At 39.9% G+C, this 24,017-nt stretch overlaps 2 long non-coding RNA genes across 7 annotated transcripts in view; one reads left to right on the top strand and one right to left on the bottom strand.

Annotated features, from left to right (window-relative positions):
- LOC109146152 overlaps positions 1–15,289 on the bottom strand; it is a 21,080-nt gene extending 5,791 nt beyond the window's left edge. The window contains exons 1-4 of one of the 5 annotated variants that reach the window (XR_002047993.3): positions 13,688–15,289; positions 11,018–11,093; positions 4,897–5,502; positions 2,382–2,494 (exon numbers count right to left, since the gene is read on the bottom strand). This is a non-coding gene — a long non-coding RNA (uncharacterized LOC109146152). Of the gene's footprint in view, positions 1–2,381; positions 2,495–4,896; positions 5,503–11,017; positions 11,573–13,687 lie in introns of those variants that run through there. The other 4 variants (XR_002047994.3, XR_002047995.3, XR_002047996.3 and 1 more) reach the window with 4 other exon arrangements.
- On the top strand, positions 12,238–24,017 carry LOC104696179. 2 transcript variants are annotated; one of them, XR_752982.3, is made up of 5 exons: positions 12,238–12,453; positions 12,571–12,627; positions 17,490–17,605; positions 19,407–19,604; positions 22,907–24,017. It is a non-coding gene; the product is annotated as an uncharacterized LOC104696179 (long non-coding RNA). The 2 variants fall into 2 exon arrangements; XR_002047991.2 differs by having other exon boundaries at positions 17,487–17,605.

Here is a 24,017-nt window from a genome sequence, read left to right as displayed (position 1 = left end):
TCACAGCTGTGTTCTGGGACCCATGACCTTCATTTTGATGCTTCCACTGCATAAAGGCGGGTTACTAAAGCACATGGTCTCACCTGAGGAACAACACGATGTATGATTACATGTAATGTGTCCTTATATTACTGGTGAGGCCACTGTGAGCTATGGTTTATACCCCCTTGCTGCTGTCAGCCTTGCAAGGAGCAAGGGATCCAGGCAGTGACATTTCAGTCAAGGTTTTGGTTCCAGAAAATAAGCCTGTTCTTCGATGCACCCCTATTCAGAAAAGTGTGTAAACACGCATGAAACTTATCTTCAGGCTTAAAAGAAGGCACACATTTATGAGTCCCTCCTGAACGAACTCTTTACTTCAACCACTATATACATATAAATACATATAGGTCCTGATGGATGGATTCCCAACATTTTGTACACAACACACATATATATATGTATTTAGTTATTTAACTTGGAGAACAAGAACAACCTCATTTTGGAAATGAGGTTAAGCTTCTGTGAAAGTAATGAAAAAATTCTCATTATGAAGACATGTAAGAAACACTGATGCTCCTTTATGGAGGCAGGTATCTAAAATAACAGCAGTCTGTACCCAAAACACAGACACAGGCTGCTGCTCAGGACACAGGAGTATTTATAGCACAAGAAGGTGGAAAAATTTCACCAGCTACCATTGAGGAATCTGGGCTATGTGTGGGCTTGATATTATGACAAATGTAGAAGAAAGCTGAGAACAGACTGTCGAGATTTACTTTTCTAAAGAAGCATAGATTTAGTGCTTTTGTGTTAAAACTTGGCTAAGAAAATGACTGGGAATTGTAGCAGAAACAATTTATCCTGAATGTATTCAATGTGCCCCCTTATTTCAACAAGGGATCACCTCAAAAAGCATGCTCAGATCTAAGCTCAAACTTAATAAGCTGAAATAACTTGGTAGATGATGCAAATAAAAAAGGACTACTTATTTTTTACATATTAATAACCTTGCAGATCAACACCAGATTGCACACCCAAATATTTATGGTTAAACAGCAGAACTGTCTCTAATACAACACAGTTTGATTAAAGATCTCTCATTCAGTCTAGATAATGAAAATAAACCATCAGTGCTAATGACACCAGTGGACTCGAGATACCTTTGAAGACACATGAAAGGCAAAGCCCCTTTAATCAGGGGTCAAGTAATTTCCACTGTGGCATGGCTACCTCATTTGCTGCTACCTATCATACCTGCCAACCCTTCTTGGCATGGACTTTCTCCCCAGTCCGCCATGGCTGCAGCAATTACACAGTGATGCCTTGGCAAGATGTTTTCCCTGGCTCCTTGAAGTATTTAGTACAGTGCTTTAGCCTGGACATCCATCAGCTACTCTTTGCATCTCTGGAGCAGGAGCATTATTTTCCTACCCTTTGGTAAGGTTCACGACTATTACCTCCAGTGGCAACCTAGCTAATACAAGTTTTGCTTTGAAGAGCAAACAAGCCACTTATGGAGAACGTATTGGATCCTCTTAGCAGCCCTTGTTATTCTTGCTGTGGAAGGCAGCATCTTCCATTGCTTACTGTCAATCCTTGTTGTTTCTAGCACACACAGTTGGGATTGATGACCATCATTCCTGTCAGGTGGGTCTTCTTCATGCACATTGGATCATCCTGGGGGGGAATTCTTGGGGATTGCCATTCAGAGAGTGCACAACAATTATATCCCATGCTCCCTGCTGACTGTGGTGGAAGGAGAGGTGGTGGTGGGCAGTTCTACTCCACGCTGAGACAGAGACCAACATTCAGACTTTTTCATAGGCACTTTCTGTTTCTCAAGGCGTCTAGTTTTCCTATCATCTTTGATGTTTCTGTTTTCCAGGATCTATTTTAGCATTGTAATTATATGTAAATAATAATTCTAAAAAAATCTTTTTTTCATTCTGGAACTGAGTATCTTGAATTTCCATATGCTGAAATGAGTATGAGTGGTGGAAGATTCTCCTATTTTTACTGTCAGTTCTTTCCTGATTACTCAGAAGTGAGAAATGGACAGGACTGGCAAGTTCTGCTTTCCTAGAATTTGTGTTTTCTAGCATGACTTTGATGCTTGGTACTAAGCTTTCAGAGATGTTTGCTTTGATAACTGATTTTGAATCCTGTTTGGCTTACTTTTTTTGCTAGCTTATGTATCTTCACAGGTTTTTTCAGGTCTGTGGCTCAGTAACGCAGTGCTACTAGCACAATTTACGCTTCCAAGATATGTGCAATCTACCCCACGGAATGCTGCTGCTCATGCTGCCCACATTGTAGCTATGTGTGATAATGCTAAACAGCCCCAGAAAGCAAGTGTAGCCTTGTTTCACACCAGTGTTCCAAGTGAACCAGCCTCTTACTTAGATGGACTCCCAGATGCAGCTATCCACCCCTCTCTGCAATGCTGTGATGATGGAGTAAGAGCTGAGTGCTGAAGTTCCACAAGGCATCCCTGAGGCCCACGTCAAGCAACCTGAAAAAATAATCAATGGAAGTGGTGATAAGCAAAGCATGTCATTCCACATGTTCTTTCAAGATGCTCTTTTGCATGAATATCTGGTTTTCTGGGCCTGAGTCTAGAGGCTGCTCTCTTCCAATTCTGTGTCATCTTGTGCGGTATTCCAGTGCAAATGACCTCCCTTATAGCATAGGGCAGAGAGACACTTTCCCTGTCTCACATTTTAATATTTTAACAACTCCGTGTTTCCTCTTGTAAAAATTTGGCGTTCTTTCCTAGGTCTTTTTCAACAACTTTTTAAATTTGACTCCTGCAGTGACATCGTGGTCTCTTCTTAGCATTTCTACTACAACCAAAACGTCTTTCATTGTGTTTTTGCTGCTACCTACTGGACTACAACTTGCTTTTCTAATATCATCACCGCACCAATGGCAATCTCTTTTTAAAGAGATTCACATCATCTCATGTCACAGAATCTCATGTCAAAGTAGGGCTAGCTTTCTGCTCCTGACTTCTTTAAAATGCCTTGCTTATCTGTATTATCTCTGTTGTTCATATTTCCCTATCATTGCTTTTGATCAGCCCATTTCCTGTTTAAACTACCCACACAGGATTTTTGCAATTTGGTAAACAAGATCTGTGGTTTCCTACCATGGCAGGAGTTTCAATTTCAAGTGTTAGATATTTGATACATCTCTCTTCATCTTTCCTTTGCATCTTTACAAAGGACGTTATTTGTCACTTTATTTGTTTACTGTCACGTTCCTTCATGTAATTTGACACTTTTCATTGTCTCAGCACTATAGAATTTTTATTTCTGAGTTTTTATTTTCTTTATGATGCACCGTTTTTGCGCTTACCCAATTTGTTCTGCCCATATTAAAGCTGCTGCAGATATATCACTTTGTTTTCCTGAAGCAGCAAGGCAAATGTAATGGCTCACTCCCACTGAGAGGGCCCTGCCCACCCTTGACTCTTTCCAATGTTAACCACATGTTCCCACCTCCTCCTCATGCTGTGGTGCTCATCTGTCTCTTAGGGAAGTAGTTCAGCTAACTAAATCAGCAGAAAGCCAACCAGTTAAAAAAAAAATCATCTTCTCTCAGGTTGGTGAGCCGAAACAGCTCACAGAGATGTTGGACAAGGGCCAGCACTAGCTTAGGAGAGAGACTAGGAACACCAGGACAGGACCTGGAGAGAGACAGGATCACCTTACACAGATGGCAGCAGTCAAGCTTTTCAGAGACGTGGGCATACTGGAAAATGTCACACTGAGCATTTTCCCTCTGTAACATTATTTCTCCACCTCATCTTGGCTCCAAAAGTAGCTTACAGAATCACTGAGTGATCCAAGCTGGAAGGGGACTCAGGAGGCCCCTGGTACGTTCATCTCTCTCCTTGCAGGGTCAATACTTCGCTCAGACCAGGCTGTTCAGGGTTTTATCCACATCTGGAAAACCTCCAAGGATGGAGAGTGCCAGACCTCTCTGAACAGCCTGTGCCAATGATTAATTATCCTCACAGTGATTTTTTTCTCATCCTTATGAATCTGAGCATGATCAAAGTCAGAATATCATGCAGCACTAGATTTTTCAGCTTCACCTCACTGATTTCTAGGTATTTTGCCTTTGAAGTTCATCCTTCCCAGACTTTTCTGCTGGGCATTACAAAGAGCATCACTGATACCATCAGTTATATAGCACATCTGACCCTGCATGGTGTTTGTGTCAAGATCTATTTCTGAGTCTTTTTGCCATCTGGCAAGACCCACATGTTTAAGCCAGCAAGGTACTTCAAAATACATCAAACAACAAGTACAGATCAATCTGTCTCCCACCATATTGGTAGATCTTTCACACTTGTGCTATTTTAATACAAGGCCTAGGTAGGCCGTGTGACCCCACATCTGCTTTACTAAAAAAAGGTTGCTAACCTATAAGTGACAATACAAGCACTTAAGCCAAGCAAGATATATATGAAAAAGCTGGAACAAGAACAGAAATGAAATTGATGAGTTGACAGCCGTCACTTGAGGACTCATGGAAAAATTATCAACTGAAATAACTCTAAAACTCTGAGGGGGAAAAAAATCAAAAATCAAAATAGAAGATAGCAACTCAGCAAAACTGAGGATCAACCTATTGCAAGGAGCAATAGAGTCTGGCACTTCCCCATGTGATTACCATCTTCCTGACCAGCAGAAATCCAGTGGTTACTTGCATCAGAAGTGGGGAGGGTATTAATGCTTAGGCTAATAGCACATTGCTCACAGCCATTTATTGTGTGTACAATCCAACAAATGGCATAATTGCTCCATACTCATAAATTGTGTTTGTGATCCCACTTTTGAGCCTCCATGCAGAGGAAAAGACACCCATATAAAAGTGACCAAAAATGCTGAGAGGGTTATACTACACCATTGCTCTAGCCATTTCTTGATTGCTGTATTCATCTTCGGTATTAAAGTGGTCCATGAAAAGAAATAGGCTGAGTTTTGGTTTTTCTTAATTCCTACTATGAAGGCCATTTTGGAAATGCATTCTTATGTTCTTCTCCACATTTCTCTGTCCTAGCCAACATTGTGCAACCTCTGTTTTGGCATGCGGGGTGCGATGCATTGCTCAGTCCTGTTTGGTTGGCACACTTCCTTCTTCTCCATCCTAGTTGCCAGATGACAGTCTGCCTTCCTGGGGTGACTCAGCCTGCAAGCTGACTGGTTTACCTGTCCCTGCTGCTGTCATCTGCACGTGGATATGCATCAAGGCAGGATATGGGTGGAGATGGAAGCACAGCCCAATTACAGAATCAAGAATGCAGGCATGAATGCATGAAATTAATATTGGTAGAGTGTAACTCCGGCTTTCTTCCTAAAATCTTAAGCTCTATCCACCTCTTAAGATGACTTCCAGCAGAGTGAAGAATTGGGCTGGTGTTGCAATCTAGGGATTCAGTGTTCACAGACACATAATAGATTCAGGCAATTCACTGTGTCATCCATTTGCCAAAGAAGCTAGCCACCAAAGCTGGAAAAAAGAAAAAAAAAACAGCTAGGAACAAGTGTAAAGAAAAGTTATTTTTTGAAATTGAAACAAGCTATCATTTTACTTCAGCTAAACAAGATTGTTAAAAAAAATATATTAAACAGTTGTGAGAGTGTCAAGGTTTGGGAGAAAATGCTGAAGAAGATGGAGGGATGAGAAAAAGTGACAATTTGGCCTATGAAGCCCCACGCTGTCCTGTAGCAAGGTCAGCTGTAATCCTACAGACTCATCAAGGAGACAGTTGTCTTGACTTTGGGGAGGGAGGGAAGGAGGGGGGGAAGGGAGGGGAGGGAGGGAGGGAGGGAGGGAGGAAGGAAGGAATTCGGAAGGAAGGAAGGAATTCGGAAGGAATTCGGAATTCGGAATTCGGAAGGAAGGAAGGAAGGAAGGAAGGAAGGAAGGAATTCGGAAGGAATTCGGAAGGAAGGAAGGAAGGAAGGAAGGAAGGAATTTGGAAGGAAGGAATTTGGAAGGAAGGAAGGAATTCGGAAGGAAGGAAGGAAGGAAGGAAGGAATTCGGAAGGAAGGAATTCGGAAGGAAGGAATTTGGAAGGAAGGAAGGAATTCGGAAGGAAGGAAGGAAGGAAGGAAGGAAGGAAGGAAGGAAGGAAGGAAGGAAGGAAGGAAGGAAGGAATGAATTCGGAAGGAATTCGGAAGGAAGGAATTCGGAAGGAAGGAATTCGGAAGGAAGGAAGGAATTCGGAAGGAAGGAATTCGGAAGGAAGGAATTCGGAAGGAAGGAAGGAAGGAATTCGGAAGGAAGGAAGGAAGGAAGGAAGGAAGGAAGGAATTCGGAAGGAAGGAATTCGGAAGGAAGGAATTCGGAAGGAAGGAAGGAATAAGGAAGGAAGGAAGGAAGGAAGGAAGGAAGGAAGGAAGGAAGGAAGGAATTCGGAAGGGTGAGTCTGCTGTCCTGTACATTTTTGCTCTGCGAGCAGCCCTCAGTGACTGGCCAACACCTGATGATCTGCCCAGCAACATGACCCCAGCAGCCTGCCAGCACTTGGTGATTTAGCCCAGCAGCAGCACTGAAAACTTTCTTTCTCCATTGGTGAATGGATCAGCACAGATGTGTGACCTCACCAGGCTTAACGCAGTCAACAAAATACTTCTGGTGCACATACAGTTGTTTACCAAGCCATGCAAACATGCAGTGCTGCTATCACCTCAAAGCAGCAGAGTTAATTTTAACATACGCTGAGGTTTCCTGGAAGTCAAGGGAAACCAAGTTCCAATTGAAATTTGGCCGTAAGTGTAAATGTCTGCCAAACTATGGCCTGTATACATGACCTGATGCCTCATTTCTGTTTTCTGGTTTACAAATGTTAAAAAAATTCTTCAGTTGTGAAACTACCCAAACTCTCTTGCAACATGAATAGGACCTTTGTTTCCTCAGATGTAATAGTAAATATTGCAAAGAAAATACATGAGTTGTGAGTAGGTGACCACATAGACCTTTTCAGGGTTAAAAAAGATGAGTTTTCTGTGCTTACAATTAACCTTATCATCATTAATTCCCATCATTAATTATTGCTGCAAATGAGCAGCTTCCTAGAGAAGAATGAGACCCAAATTACTGTTGGAGCTGAAGGAATGGTGGGTGCAGCTCACCCTCTCCAGCCTGAGACCTGGATGGACACCAAGCAGCTAACACTGTCCCACTGATCACAAAGCCCACAGGGAGTCCAGACAAACTGCTCTTTATCCTACAAAACTGGCTGGAGCTTGAGAAGGAGCTGGGACAATGAGGAGGATGATATAGACAAGAGTCATGAACACAAGCAAACCCTGCTCCCATGGTTCCAACACTCCACTACAAATATATCTATTAACTACCAGTGGTGGTCTGATGGGAGCATATCGAACCAATATTTAAGAAAAAAAAAATTCAATCACTCACCAAGCTGGTGAATCCTATTGGTATCATATGTAGGGGTTTAAACACATTTTGAAGGAAGTGATAATTGACAGGTGGATAAATGGGAGAAGAGATTAAAATGCATTGATGACTTGAAAAGACTAGATCATGCTAGAAATCATTTTATTCAATATAAATGGAGACAAACATGCTTTCAGCATAATATTGGGAAAAAACAGCATTTGGTATAAAGCAAGCCTTCATGAAAGTGTTAAGTAATGCTTGTAAACTATGTCACATTGGACATAGCGTGCATTCAATACACAATGGTGATAAGGAACACCATTTAGGAACATATAATATAGATAATCAGGAAAAAAATAGATCAGTGAGTAAGGCTGACCATTATCGCTCTTCCTGCTTACACTCTCAAGTCTTTCAAACACATTTTTGAGTATGATAAGCTTTATAGTTACACTTCATAGCTAAATTGTGATTGAAGTGTGTGATATATACGAAGGTGCATGTGATGGGACTCCATAAGCCTGTGAAAAATACGGGCCCAGGTAAGTTGAGGCCTGCAGAGAGAGAACACCTGAGAAGTTAGAGTACGGCCCAGGAAATGGGTGAAGGATATGAAAGAGAAGTGGAGAATGTTCTTTGTAAAGCAACTGGAAAGGGAATTCGAACACAAAAGAAATGGGATGATGTAGGCCTAAGAAGATCCTCAGCAGCAAGGACATCACATCCAACTCAAGTGCTCCAGTATATTATCACCACTGCCTAGTTATTAGCGTGGCAGTTCAAAGTGAGTTGTCACTAAACCAAACCAAACCTACACTCAGCTGCTGTCTTCTGTGTAAGGGGGAGGGGGTGTTACATCCTTTGGTAAGAACAACATGAGTTGTGGTTTGCACAGCATACCCCAAATTCAGACAGATGAAGTAAAAACTGAAAGCAAATTCCTTCCAGCCCTAAGAGATTCAGTGTAGGAACATACATTTACCCATTTTTCTGGACAGCTGTGCCCAGAGTTCCTCCTCCTACATCCTTTCTGAAACCTCCAAAATGCCAGAAACTGATGCAGATTTGGTGCATTGTAGTCCTTCTCATGAACAATGCTCTCCCATCTGGTTACCTGATTTTGTAGGTGATAACCTAATGACTGCCACTGGTACTTCCTGGGATTACACGGTTGGGTTTTTCCACAATGCTTCTATCAAGTCATGCCCTTCTTCTGAGAAAAAGAGTTCTAGATTTAGGTTAAACCATCATGATACAAATGAACAATTACCCCCAGCACGGCTCTGTGGGTTGAATAGGCTGAATTGAGATGTGTTTTCTTCATGAAAGTGTACCACTGCAGTAAGAGCAGTCCACTGATCTCTTTAGGAAGAATTAATTAGACAGAAAAGAGATACTGAAAGAACCTGAGCTAAATGGCCAAAAATAGAAAAAAAAATGCCCAGAGGGGGCTGGGGAAGTGAAGTAGCTAAAAGAAAAGAAAGTAACAATGAGTTAACCAAGGGGAGAAAGTATATGATGCATTATTTTATACATCATCATTGAAAAAGTATGTCAATATCAGCAGATTCCTGGCTGGATCTGTGGCAACCCTGCAGATCCATCCTTCCAGCCGATGGCGAGGGAGCTGCAGCCAGCTTTGTTTCACTCACCAGGCAAGGAGCGGCATCGTGGGGCCCTTGTTAAAGTCCTAGAGTGGTTTAAGCAGCTTAAACTGCTTTATAAGCTTAAAGTATCTAAGTCTTCAAAGCTGCTTAAAGCTATTTAAGCCGCTTAAGACACTTTAGTCTGTTGGCGTGTGCAGTGGGGCTGTACCAACACGCTGGCCTGCAAACCAAAGAGTCCACCTTCAGATTTACAGGTCCCAGCAATGGAATCGTCTCACTGGGGCTGCCCTGAGCAAGCTCAGCTCAGCTGAGTTCTCTTCTCTTGGGTCATAGAATCATAGAAGAGCTTGGTTTGGAACAGACCTTTAAAGGTCATCTACCCCAACCCCCATTGTCTAATTGTCCCTCCCTGTGCTTTGCGATTAAGCCTGTCCTTGACACCTGACATGTTTGTCCCAGGGTCCTTGAAATTCTGCAAGTGTTGATCCAAGGGTAGGGTGTCTAATGATTTACCTGATGCAAGCCAGATTTATTATGTCAGTATTTACCCATTTGCACAGCAAAATTCACAAGCTCCAGTGTTTTTTTCATGAGAGAAAATTCTTGTGCAGCATGAAATAATTTTTCTGGTGTCTAAACGTTATGTATAGTTTTAAAAAAACAAAAGAACCAGTGGATATTCACTGAAGTATAGCCTATAAACACCAAACCTAAAAATATTTCTGAATTTCTGGGATGTCATAACCCTGATCCTATCTTTGAGGATCATCTTTTTACTAGACTAAAATAACAATGGTGACTGCAAACACTTCCAGTTCACAGTCGTATTTTGGTCAACACTACAGTCCACTCTGATGAGCACAGGTTCCTCTAGAAAACATTTTTGAGCCAGTTCTTTTCATACTTATTAGTGACTAGAATTTTTCAGAAGTTTTATATGGGTTTGAATTTCTAGCAAAGAGTATATTTTCTGGAAAAAACCCTTAGTTTTAAGTAATTTTTAAAAAATAGAAAAATAAATGGGTTTGCTCAGTTTTCCTTTGTGAGTATGATTTTAAAGAGATTTATTTTGAGCTAACACAAAAAATATCGTATTGCAGAATGCTATTTTACTTGCACAGTAATTCTGGTTGGCATTTTCTTGTGTATACGAGGGCTCTGTGCTCCCCTAGCTAAGATATATATATAGATAGATAGATAGATAGATATTTATATGGTACACCATGACTGCAACATTTTGGGTTTTGAATGTTGAAATGTTCAGTTGTAATTCAAGCCCTCAAAACCTTCCAACCTTTTCAAAACACTTGCATTTTTTCTCATTCCCATTCTTCTGATTTTCCAAAATAGAAAAACATCCTAGAATTTTGAATAAAAAGAATTACTAAAACAGAGAATTTCTCACAGGTTGAGAAGTCTGCATTTGTTAGTTTTACTGACATCTGTATTTGTGCCGTTGTTTTGCAGACCCACTGGCATGAAAACAAGATTTTGTCCTTTTCCATTGGCAAAGATGATTTGATCTGTGTTTATTCTGGATATGTTTGTTTAATTCCTTATCTGAGCACTATCATAAATGATTAGGTCATTACTGCCCTGGGAAAAGAACTAGTTTAATAATTAACTTGTGCTTGGAAAGCTCTTCAACAGCTTAGAAAAAGACAGTAGGTTGCACATGAATCATGGAAATATAGATTTGGATGGGATCTCAAGGGGTTATGTAATTTCTTATTCCTCAATATTTTTAATCAAAGCTGTACCAAGCCTTCCTGAGGTAAAACAAACCAAAAATCCCACAACACAAAATCAAAGGAAAGATGTTTAAAAAAAAAACAAAACCAGAGAACAACTGTTCAATATTCCATAACAGCAACTGACTATGCCCAAAACCACACATGGAATTTTCAAGTGCTTTCTTAGTGAAAATATGTTACGGATTACCCTGTAATAATTTGTATGCTCTGTCCCAGTTCCAGTGATCTCAGCCACCTGCTACAAAATACGCACCTGGTCCATCTCCTAACTTCAAAGAAAGTCCACAACTGTCTTGATAAGTTGAGATGACAGTCCTTCTGATTTGTATCTAAAATCAATAATGGCAAGTATTATACAACCTTCTTGGGTAATATATTCCAGCAATAATCTTTTCTTCTAGTTAGAATGTGTTACTGTAATGCTTATTATAGTACAGCTGAAAAAGGTTTCCTTGACATTCTGTGTGTCATTAGGGGGCATGAAAAAACATAACACTACCCTCTTTGTAATAGCCTTTTATGTACTCAAAGACTGTTGAACACCATATAACCTTTTTTTTTTTAAAGATTAAAACAAAACTAGAACTTGCAACCTTGCTTTATGGATCCAATTTTCCAATCTTCATCCTTGTTGATCTCTGGATTGCTTCCAGCTGATCTACATCTTTCTGAAATTATGGTGCCTCAGAGTAAAACAGTATTTTAGCTGAGGCCTCACCAGTGCCAAGAAGAGCATGCTAATTATCCCATCTAACATACACTGTTTTGAGCAGACAATTCAAGAAAATCTAGAATTACATTTATCTCTTTTCCTCAGCAGTATCACACTGTTGGCTCGTTCATGGCCCTCATTAATCATTAGATCTTTATCTGCAGTGGCATTTTGTGGTTACGCTTTTGATTTCATCCTCCTAAATGTAGCCCTCTGCGATTGCCTTTGTTCAAATTTTTCATGTTGGATTTCACAACCTATCAGGACATTTTTGAATTCTAATTCTGTCCTTGAGCACATTTTGCAAATCTTTACATGTTGTCACCTACCAAGCTTATAATGATTTCAAATTCTGTCATCTAAGTCTATATTGAAATGTTAACAGATGTGTATCCATTAGGAGCTGTGCAAGACATCTCCAAGTGCAGCTACCACCAGCCAGGTATTAGGTTTACTTTTGACAGTGGATTGAATTAGGGGTGATTTCAAATGGAACAGCTTTCCCCAGTTCATTTATGAGCATACAGGACGATGTCAAAGCCTTACTCAGGTCAAGATACATCTTGGGTCTTACATACAGTCATTTGAAGTGCTTTTCCTTATCTATTGGACCAGTTGCCTTATTCAAGAAGGAAATTAGATTAGTTTGACAAATTCGTGTTGGACGCTTCTTATCACCTTCTTCTCATGGCGTGTATGAATTTACTTCTCAATAATTTGTCTCATTATCTTTCTCGGTATTGACGTTAGGCAGAGTACTCTGTAATTCCCTAGGTTCTTCCTTTCCCATTTTTAAAAGCAGGAGCAGTTATAACCCTGCAAACAGCCAACAACTTCTTAAGGGTGTTGAAATCTAAGCTTGCTGAGAATGCCAAATTTAAGAAACAAAAACCTTACTAAATTTTTTTTTCTTTTCCTTTTTTAAAACCCAGGTGCCACAATGGGAAGAATTAATGAAGAGCAAGGCTTTAAACCAAGTGGGTGTTTGGTTTAAAATAGTTTGTTTAAAATTATTCAAAATGTATATTGTAATGTCAGATTTCTGATAATTACCAAATATTGTAGGTATGATGCTGACTGTATTTCCATCTTAGGCTACATAGTTGCTGTAGGCCCTGGTGACTTATCCACTCTTTCAGGAACTCTCAGAGGTAAGTCAAGAGGCCAGTGGGTATTAAGTGAATTTCAGCAAGCACTAGAGGCTTGCGTACGTCTGACTTACTCAAACATTCTTTTACTTTTTTCCCCTACTCTGGCATATGTCATTCTGTTAAAAAAATAGCATTGTTAAATACCTATCATTAATGTTTATGTGTATGTGAAGAAAGTAGCAAAATTAATAAACATTTCCCTCAACTCTGGGTACCTGTTATTTGTGCCTCTGCCCTTCTCTTCCTCTAACTTCATGGTATTTAAGAACCTCTCTTTCTTCCATTTTATGCTCCAGGAAAGTTGTAAGTCATTTTGTGACTGATTCTTTCTAGTTTTATCCCTAGATGTTTATGCCACTGCTTTATTACCCATCATCTTATATGCCCTTGATTTCACTCTTTGTAGGATTTCCTTTTTGATATTCAAGTCACTGGAGAATTCCTGATACAGATATACTGGTCTCTTACTACTTATCTGTCTTCCATGTCAGGATGGTTTGCTGGTGCACCTACAGCATGGTTTCGCTTACTCACAGGTTTATTTTCCTTATAATTTCTTCACATGGGACAGTTCCTAGCAGAGCTTTCAATTGCTATGGTAAACAGTGGTCAGGTTCTTTTATTAACTTCATTTAAAAACAAAACAAAACCAGTGTGTTTCATCTGACAGTTTTCACATGAAAAAAAAAAATAGGTTTAAAATAGGTAATATGTGGCTCTAAGCAACTTAATTATATCCCATTTTAAAAAATTACTTTGCCAATGAAGAAAAGGCGTGTCAGGATTTCAGCACAATGATTTATGATTCTGTCATAATGACAGATGTTCTTCATGCATCTCTAACATTGTAATCTGGAATCACTGTGCCTTTTTTTCATGTTTGCTGGTAAAAAGAAATGCACTATTAAAATACATTGTTATTTGTCTTCAAGGCTTTGTCCTGTATTAGCTTGGGAATCTGATTTGGTTTTGAGACGAGTTCTATAGTAAAACCACTGTAGTAGTGATAGTGTACCACAAAAGCAGCGCTGCAGTTTGGGCCCCCTTTCTGGGCACTTACCAGGCTGATACACTCAAATCCAGGGAGGATCTGGCATGCTGCTGTGCTCCTCTGAGCCTTGGCAGACTTCAGCCAGGGTATCCAGCTTTTTGGTTCATCCTGCAGACTGACATTCCTGATCTTAAGCACCCCTTGCCTGCATTCAGGATTTATTACCCATACCCCTTGACTGCTGAGAGGCAGAATTTGAGCCTAGTGGGAGAGAGAATCAGTGAAGCATGAACAGAGAAAGGCATTAGCTCACAGAGGAATAAAAGTGACAAACCGTACCAAAAAGGAGCTTCTTTCTGCCACTCCCTGCCTCACACACTTCAGTTCGATAATCCTCCATCTCTACCCCTTTCTTAGGTAGAATTTTTCTTGGATCCCATGTTTCTGCTTAGTGGACTGCTGAGAGAAACTGAAGGGCCATGACTTTAGCTCAATAAAATAGTGGAGTGACAGAGACACAGGAATATCTGTACACATATTTTTTGAAGATTTGATGTTGCAGTGAAATTACAGTAAAGTTCTCTACCAGTCCATCTTAGGTATTGTGCTTCTTCACAGCATGGCCACACTGGTGACAGCTTGTGGGATAAATATAACTGAGGTTCAGAACTTCTGCAAACCATATCTCGTCTTGCTGCAACAGCTTCTATGGGTTTCTTATTGTGAGGGCATTGCTCTCAGTCCAGATCTCTGCTACAGTTATGTTTATTGGTTAGTCTTGCTCAGCTCAGAATTCTCAGGAGATGGTGCACAGAACCATCTTCCACAAAACAAAGAAGTTACAGGAAAACCCCTTTTGCCAGATGTGACTTTATAGCCTATCTTCACTAGGAAAAAATGTGTGATCAGCTATAAATTCACCCTTAAAAATGTAGTGAAATATTACATCAAAAAATACTCATTAACAGTGAACTGTCTTGGTGCCATTTTTATGAGCTTTTCTATATGATAGGCTAGGAGAAGAATCAAATACAGAGAATAGTTCTGCACTGAGGAGCAAAAGGTGTTAATTCATCTTTCAGATCTCTACTTTTCACAAATGAGATAACAAACAGGTGCAATCATCAATAGGCAATCCAAATCCTGCATTTGAGACTGCCTTCATGATCATTACTGACGGAAGATGATGTTGCTATATTCTGGGGGTTCCTGAAAGCTGCATCACATATTAAACTAATCCAAGTCTCCCCTGCTAGTTTTACTGCATGAGTTATAGTAGGATGCATGATAAGAAAAAGGAGATCTACTGTAGAAGATGTCTGAAGCCTTCACGAAGATGAAATTTCTTTATCAAAGGGCATAGTTCGGACAGGGTCCCAACAGAAACAAAGTGAACTGTGTGTGCTAAGGGATGCTGAGATTCAGGCTAGTCTGGGAGATAGGCAGGCACAAGAGTGGATCTCCACTGCTGCTGAAAACCCCTGACCCTCGTCTCAACCAGCTCCACAGCTTCCAGATCACAGCTGATGGACAGGACACAGGTGCAGGGCAAGAGCAGGGAAGTCTGTTCCCAGCCACAACTGCTCATCTGGCCGTGGTTTGAGAGACCTAACCACAAGCTAAACTTAGCAGTACTAGTACATGAAAGAAAATTACTCCCATGAAAGCTACAAAAGGGCTTATTTTCAAGATGCTATGGCCTATCAGTGTCAGTTCTGCAGAGCTTCAGACACTGCTAAGTTGAAGCCTTAAACTGTATTCTTTAGCGTTTAGGGAACCAACAAAAGTTAACCTTTAATCAAAGGACATGCAGATAATTCACCATTATGGTGTAAATACAGAAATCAGTTTTCACAGATGGTTACTATTTCCTTCCTTCCTCAGGGCTGCAGATCTTTCAATTCATTTGGTCTTAAAAAAAAATAGCATATGGCATTGCTCAAAGATTTATACTTACGAAATCAATACATTTGTCAGCTACTACACGAACCTATTTGGGGTTGAAATATTTACAACATGGCAGAAAAGCAAAGTATGAATGCAGTTCTTTGTATTGTTGCAAAGCTGTCCTGTTAACAAAATGTTCTTTTTCATTTTCTCCATTTTGCAGAAAGCCAGAAACCATAAGCTGTAATCATATTATTTCTTTTTAATCATGTGCCTTTTCAACCCTTAAGGAAAATAAATAATAATAATAATAATAATCTTGCTCATGGTCATGAAGAGACATATTCATGCACTTACATGCACAGCCATTCTGTTAACTTAGTAATTCAGTTCACAGCAATAGGGTAGTTTTGAAGCAAATACCCACACTGTACCCATTTGTCACATATTAACTGGTTTCTCAAAGTGATATTGATGTGCACAAAGCAGATTCCTGTTGCATGAAACCAGAACTCTACAGCATTCCAACACTCAGTGGAGTAATTGGTCCTAAATCCTCATGTGCACTTTCCATGACAAGAACCTCCCCTATGTAGTTAAGGTACATGCATTCCCCAAAGCTGTCAGACCCTGAAGAGTGGCCTCAGAGCATGAAGGAGGTTGCATAGTCAGGTACTGCATGTATCTTCCTATTTGTTGCCAGCTTCCTATCCTCAATCAATTTAGCAGTGTCTATCCATCCTGCTTTATCCTCAGTCATCCGTATTTTAGATCTGAAACCCTTCCTTTCTCATTTTTCTGTCTTTTGCTGCTGAACCCATCGTTTTTGTATTGTATTTTCCCCACACTTCTATCTCCTCTACCACACTGGAAGTGTCCTCTCACACCTGCCAAAAACACTCAAGTAATTGCAGTCTGCAACCTCAAAGAAATTACATTTCCAACAAATGTGTACTATGATAGAAAGTGGAGTTTTTCAAGGGGCACAATAACCCAGTGGCAGTCTCAGAGGTTGAGCAAAGCCTTATGTATGTAGCTGCAGTAGGCTGGAAGTAGAAGAATAAGATAAGAATCTTATCAAAGCTTCTTTCTCAGAAGTCTTGGAGACTAAAGTCTTGAAGAACTTCTCAGATGTCACCCACAGCACTACTGAGGACAAAATCTCCATACCTTCTTTACCTGTGGCATACTTGCTCACCTCAAAGGAATTAGTGACCAAGGAATAATGGTCAGAGGCTGCAAGACTCTAAAGAATGGCAGTCATTTACTTGGACATGGCTCTGGGTTCTGAAATCTCATGTGAGGATGGTGAAAGTATGGCACCAACTCACAGAAGATGGCCTTGATGATGCCCTTCAGCATCCAAAAGCACTCACCACTGGTTATCCTGTCTGTCACAGTCAGCAGAGTCCCAAGCGTTACATTTATTTTAAAATTTGTATCTTATATTCAGAAAACACTGCAGCATTTGAGTCTCAACAAAGTATTATGGAGCAACAGTGGCATTTTTATTCTTCCAGACCAAAATTACTGAACTGCTCAAACATGATCTTCACAAAGCATCACAAACACTCCTAGAAAAACATTGTCATTGCAGTACTTGGTCAGACCCATGACTGGTCTGGTCTGATAGGTAATGTCAGTGGAGAGTAATGCCAAATATCCATGAGTAAGTCTCATGACTCAACTGTTACTTCAATAATTGGGGGTGGCTGAATATACATGATTGGAATTTTGTCAGGCGGTGATGATGATCTCGCATATCTCCACAAAGTTGTTAGCTCTGACACAATTAAAAGTATTAACCATGTGTGCATTCCTTTTTAATTACATGTTTAACCCACCAACAACTTACTGAAACAACAAAAACTGAAAAAATAGCTTAATTTTTTTTTTAATATTTTGAACTCTAAGGATGCTAATCTAAGAATATTACTCACCATCTTCTTTTATCATTTCTATGTTTGCTTGTTTTCTGGAGAAGTGCATGTAAACACTTACTAGAAATGCTACAGCTACTTCAGTCCTGCTCTAAGAAAATCTTCCAGAAAGACTTTGCTACCAATGCAAAAATCCAGGCAGAAGCTGTGTAACTGTGAGGTAATATTATGATTCTTTTCACCACTCTGGGTTAATGACAAACTGGGTGCCTTTTAATTCAATTAACCCTAAATAAGGGATATGGGAAAAAGAGTTGTTGTAATTTTTAAAATATTAAATGGACCTCATCTCTTTTTCTCAGCTTCATAATTTTTTGATTGTGAAGAGCAGCTCATTGCATACTAGTGGAAATGCAAACGCTTTGTTTTAAGAGAATTAGGTTAATTTTCCAGACTGGCTTCCTTTTGAGGTCTCTTCATTACCCCATCAGCCACAGCCAGTCTCTGCATATCCTATGCCCCTCATCAAAATGCATTTTCCTCAGCCTGTAGCTCAGCACCTACAGCTCATTCGATTGGGGTATTATGCATCTCCTCATCAGCCTCTTCTGTATGCACTGTCCATATCTACATCAAGCCCCTCCCTCTGTACCCTTTTCTTTCTCATCCTTTGTTGAAGCCTGCATTTATTTTCAAAGACTCCTCTACTCAGCCTTTTATGTGCGGTGCTTTAAATCCTTTTATTCCCCTGAGCATTCCCAGCTATCCATTCTTTCCCAGAGAGGAGGTGGATCTTCCTTGAAGTCATTATTCAGGGAAAGAAGACTAGGCCCCATGATTTGATTGATTTCACAAGTCATTTAAATGAATAGTATGTAGGCACAACTAGCAAATGCTTGTTAAAATGGTTAATTTGATCATTTCTTTTCAGTGATAGTAGGAGAACAAAAAAATCACAAAATGGGTAGCTGAGCAAAATGGCAAGAATTATGTTTTTTCCTTTGAAATAATATTAAATGACAATATAAATCCTATAGAAATACTTATGGGATATTACTATATCTACCAAGAGTTCATTATGTCTTACATTATTAGAATGAAAGGCAAAGAAATGAGTGATTATGTTATGATGTTAAAGCTGCACCAATTTTTAGTTAAGCAATTGCATTACTAGCAGTGCAGTGTGCCAGAAAAATGACTGGTTCGGTGACAAAAATCCTTTTCTATTACAAAGCCCCTTTTAAGATAATTAGCAACGGGACAGAAAATAAGATACAAACTATCTATAAATGTAGGAAAAATGGGAAATTATTCTGATGATCTAAATTTGCCTTAAGCATTTGCTTGTATGACAAAATCACTACAATGATTTGTCTAACCTAGTGGTCTTCACACAGAAGAGGTTGAACACTTAAGTTGAGTAATAGGACAGGAAAGACAGTGACAAAGCTCTTAAAATTTTTTTTTCCATGATCTGCCTCACTTATGTACTGTTTCAGTCAATACCAGAAATTTTGTAATTACTGAGAGGAAAAAAAAAAGAAAAAAACCTTTTTCCTTAAAAATAAAACAGTCTACGATCAATTTATTTAAAACGTAAACAACTTTCTGATTTTATCTGAAAGACTTTGGGAAAACGCTACATTGGCTTTAAGTGATCAGGCTAGGTTTCTGTTCCCAAATATTTGAGTGTGATTTCCAATGGCTTTATCGGGAGTGGCACCTGTAATCCTTGAATGGAGAGAAAAATACGGATATGGAAGTAGAGATTCCAAAGTCAGGTCTGACCGTGTCTGCAAACAAGCCTGTGACAATTGCTGAAAGTATGGTTGGAACGTGCACCACTAAATTTTGCCAGGTGAGTGCACTGATGACAGGCATCCTATGTTTGGAGACCTCATTCAGGTGTAAATGCGTTCCTTAATAGCAGAGCCTTAGTCTTAATGCCGGAATTTCCTATGGGCTCAGCGTTTGCTAACCTCCAGCCCTGGTCCCTAACTTGCCTCTCTTTGTTCTAACAGAGCAAAGGAGCTGCAGTAACTCACCACTCCTCCCTGGCCGAGGACTTCTCCCCAGCACATCCCCAGATGCATTTCAGCCAGCAGTGCCAAACCCTTTGCCATCACCTTTGGCAGCTCCAATCCTAGAGGTGCCACAGGGGTGGCTTCTGTGCGGAAATCCCCAGCTGCCAAAAGGCTTCTAGGAGCCTTGGGGAAAAGGTACAACATTGCTTTAAGGACTACATTAAAATGTTTTTGAAGACTTATTGCAGTTGGCCATTTGATTAAATTGCCATAAGGCACTCCCTTTAGTAGCACAAGCGTGGTTCCCATGAGGGACTGTTTCTCCTTGGTGGTTAATCCTTCAATTGTGTATTCTCTCTGTCCATAACTTTATTATACTCTTAACAAGAACAGAGTCATATTTCATACTTCTCCTTCTAGCAGTGATCGGGAGGCACCTTGAAGCTGGTTGTCATTATTAAGCTTGCCTACACTCACAAGCAGTTTGCTAACACTTCCCAGACCAGACAGCAATGACCCTTTGTTCCATGTTAAGCCCTGAGCTTATCAGAGCTGTGGCAGTGGGTCCATCTTTATCACAGATTTGCTCATTTCTTGATTGAAATTCCTTAGATCTTTCTGAAGTCAGCTGGGAGTAGTGGCTGAAATGAAAGGTCACTCTTCCTGAAGTCTATGCAAAGCAGTGATTGCAGCAAAGCAAGTATCCTTTAGGATGTATAGTGCCTTCCATACTCTAGTCTCTTATATGCATGCCAAGATATGTTTGTGTAACTTTTATTATTTATGCTCTAGACGTCATCAGTTTTCCATATTAAAATGTGATGATTTCATATTCACTCTGTGGCAGCATATGCTGATCATTCTGAAAAACATTAATCACTTTTCTACGGTTTCTATTCTATACAGCCATTGTTCCATCATTTTTATCTTTGCAGTGGATGAAAACTTACCCACTGGTGTCATTGTAAGATGATAGTCTGCTACCAGGGTCTCACTAGCAGCATAAAGTATGTGTTTAAATAATTAATTTAATAAAGAAATAGGAACTCAGTGACAGGAAATAGCATTATAAACTTTAGAACACCAGGAGCATAATTAGTACTGTGGCATAATGATGAAAGAAGGCAATAAAATAATTTTACTTCACTCTGTAATTCTTCAAGCACTGAAAATTAGCTTGTCAGCAGGGAAGGGTTGGTTTCCTTTCTTTCAATTTCATCTCTATGCTGTCTTAATGTTATTTTCTTTTTAAAAGAACACAGACCACAGTGAATATCATATAAATTAATTTTGAATTTGCATGGTACATGAATGAATGCCTTTTCTCAGGCTGAGAATCTCACATTTAAGAGAGTTTTTAGTGTCTGAAGAATCACTGGTTCTGTGGTCCCAGGAAAAATCGCAGGATGTGACCATTTGATCTCTGCCAAGCCACAGAGGCTCAGGAGGGTGGAGATAATACCATCACTCCACCAGCCTTATCCAAAGCAGAGAGGGATCACACTGGTGGCAATTTGACAAATTCAGAGTGACGAGAAGAACCAAAATGTTTGAGATACTAAATTTAGTGGAAAACAAAATAACCTAATATATTATCAAGTAATGGTGGATAAATGATGTAAAGGAACAAAACACTAGAACAATTAGCATAAAAACAAATTAGAAACAAAAGATCAAAGGACACCAAGTGCCATCTCCACTTTCTGTGGATGCACTTGTCAAAATATCCCCTGCATTTCTACCCTATATTAGAAAGCCATTATTTAAAGTGCTGATCAGAAAGATCATTGTGCCACAGGTGTGGAAAGATGCCTGGGGACCCCATGGACAGATGACTGGGGGTAGGATTGGAGGAAACTGAGGAGTTATATTCACATCCTAACAGAGGTTATGCCAGTACAGAAATGAAAGGGTAAAATACAGTTGCTGCTCAGAGCAGTGATTCCCCATACAAACGATCTGCAGCTGTAAGCACCTGCTAAGGGGGATGGAATGGGTGGAGCAGTGTGGAGAAACTGCCAAGCACCTGCTAAGGGGGATGGAATGGGTGGAGCAGTGTGGAGAAACTGCCGCCAGGTGCTATTGAAATCTTTGCAGAGAGGGGAACTCGATGGTGAAATTGGTCTCCTTGGATGAACTTGGTTCATGATACAGTTGTAATATTAACACACACCTTCCATCCCGAAGGCACAACCACCCCTCACTGGGCACGAGCTCTACATTTTTTTAACTGTTCCTTTAAAAGCAAAGCAAGGGGATTTTTACACCAATCAAAGGTATATATGACTAAAGTCACTCAAGCTCCACCTAAACATAAAGAAATGGTACAAGCTGAGCATGGGGGAAAGTTAGGTATCAGTACTGTACTTGATTAATAACCATTTTACTGTTGGATATTTATTTCCTGTTGCCTGTATTTATAATATATCTACGATACCAAACTGAAACATATTGGATGATATCCAATTCTGGATGCAATCTGATTCCCTGCTTTTCATTTACCTTTATCTTCAACAGGGTACTGGAATTCCAATTTCTTTAGAAAGAGAACAGTCAGTCTGAGTTTCCATAGATAGTCAGTCAGTTTGCTGCCATTTCATTAAAACCTAATTTAGACTGAACTAAACACTTCTCTGAACTAATTAATCTGACGTGGAAAACTTCAGAATACTAAATCCCTGATGGTCTCATTTTACCTTAATAAATGTAGGCAGATGTATTAACATCTTATAGATTCATGTCTTTGTGGTATAAAAATGCAATAGAGAAAAAAAGGCAAGACCTGACAGGGATCTAAGTTTAATGGTGCCAAGCTTGGTCAAGAAATGGGACTGAGTTCTCCTATGAGAAAGATGGACATGAATTACAGGCCTGGAAGATAGGATTTGGTGATGGGATTTAAGGCAACTCAGAAAGCCATTTAGTCTGTTCCAGATGGCGAAGGCAGCATGGGAGAAGGAGCTCAGTGCCAACTGTGGCAAAACAAGCAGGGGAAACACAATATTTAAACAATTTCTACTGAATTCCATAAAAAGCCTCTATTCAAAAAGTGTCAGGGTTGCAAAGTTGTGTTTCCAAGGATAGAAAATGCCTTATTTAAAGTTTCCCAGACAAATTAAATTTGTAACTCTTACATGCACTGTAAAACCTTCAATTACAGGATAACATGTACCTTTTTACACAATACCTTTAGCCTTTCTGTGCACATGGATGGCATACATTTAACGAGCAACGATTCATTAGCTTGTTTTATCCTCACTGCTAAGTGCACGGCCTCATGCCTCATTTACTATATCCTGTTCAAACTCTGGCCTGAATACACAATTAGTAACATCCTCATAGGATCACCCATGTAATTTATTGCCATACTACTTAGTGCTTCACAAACATTAATTAGTATCTCTAACCTCCTTGTAAGGACAGGTCATTTTTCTTATTTTTATGTTTTAGTATAGCATGAGATGACAAAGGACTGATTTTTTTTTTTTTTTTTCCAGGAAAGCCCACATTTCTCTCTGGTAGATTCCTATATATGTCTCCTCTAGAATAAATGACCGTTCAACCACTTCCTTTTTCCATCCCTGTGTGAAGCTGGAACTCCTTCCTCTTCAGGAATATCATGTCATTTGGCAAGCCAGTGAATCTCTGCTTTTGATTGTTTGGGTGCAAGTCTATCCCACTGGGCCTTCTGCAGCCTGCCCAGGCATTTCCTTGGGCAGCAGGGTGAGAAAGTGAACAACCACCTTTCTACACCTATTCTTTGAAGGAGACAAGTGTGTAAGCAGAGTCAGAACACAGGTGTACTGAGCTTCTTTTATCATGATTCTGCACATTCACGTGAGCTACCTTTAATTTTAGAAGTTGATATTTGCACTGCTCCCTGTGAAGCTGAAACAATCCTGAGTTGCTGCCATAACTGGCAGGAAATTTTTCCAATAGAAAATAACATCAAGCACATATTTCATTCCTCTGCCTTCCCAGACCCATTAGATCCCAAGTTTAGCAGAAACATTGCACACAACTCTGTGATGAGCTGTAGCAGAAATATCAGTCTTGGTATGGATAGAGCAAAAGTGGAAATGTGTGGATGTGGGAGAACAGGAAGAAGTAGAAGAAAAAGCCATGAAAGAAAAGCAAGCGTTAATGGCATCTAAATTAGTAGATCATAAAGTCTCTGGCACAACTATCTGCAGTTTCTATTTACAGAAACACCCAGATTGAGAAAAACAAAGGACAACCTAAATACAACAGCCTACACCCAGAAAGAGACTAAAGAGCAATGAGTTAATCAGCAGTTTTACCTAATGACTCACACAGGTGGGACAAAAGGAGAGACAAACACATTTCACGGTAACTTTTGAAATGTGTAAAAGACACGTTCACAAGCCAGCCACATGGCTGCCATTAATAAGAACAACCCAGAAGACACTATGAGAATAGCGAGCTTCCCCAACTCTTTGTGACCACAAATATTTTTGGACAGACCACGTGCAGACACACCTTGAAGCTTCCCGATAGGAAAGAATGAGTAAAACTAGGAGGAGAATGCCTATGCTGTGCCTGAGTGATACCTGGCTCGTACAAAATAAAATTACTTTTCCTTCTTAA

This window comes from Corvus cornix, chromosome 1A (genome assembly GCF_000738735.6).
Source record: "Corvus cornix cornix isolate S_Up_H32 chromosome 1A, ASM73873v5, whole genome shotgun sequence".
Classification (NCBI taxonomy): Eukaryota; Metazoa; Chordata; class Aves; order Passeriformes; family Corvidae; genus Corvus; species Corvus cornix.
The sequence above is the reverse complement of the archived record's forward strand: the minus strand, read 5'-3'. Positions and strand labels throughout refer to the sequence as shown.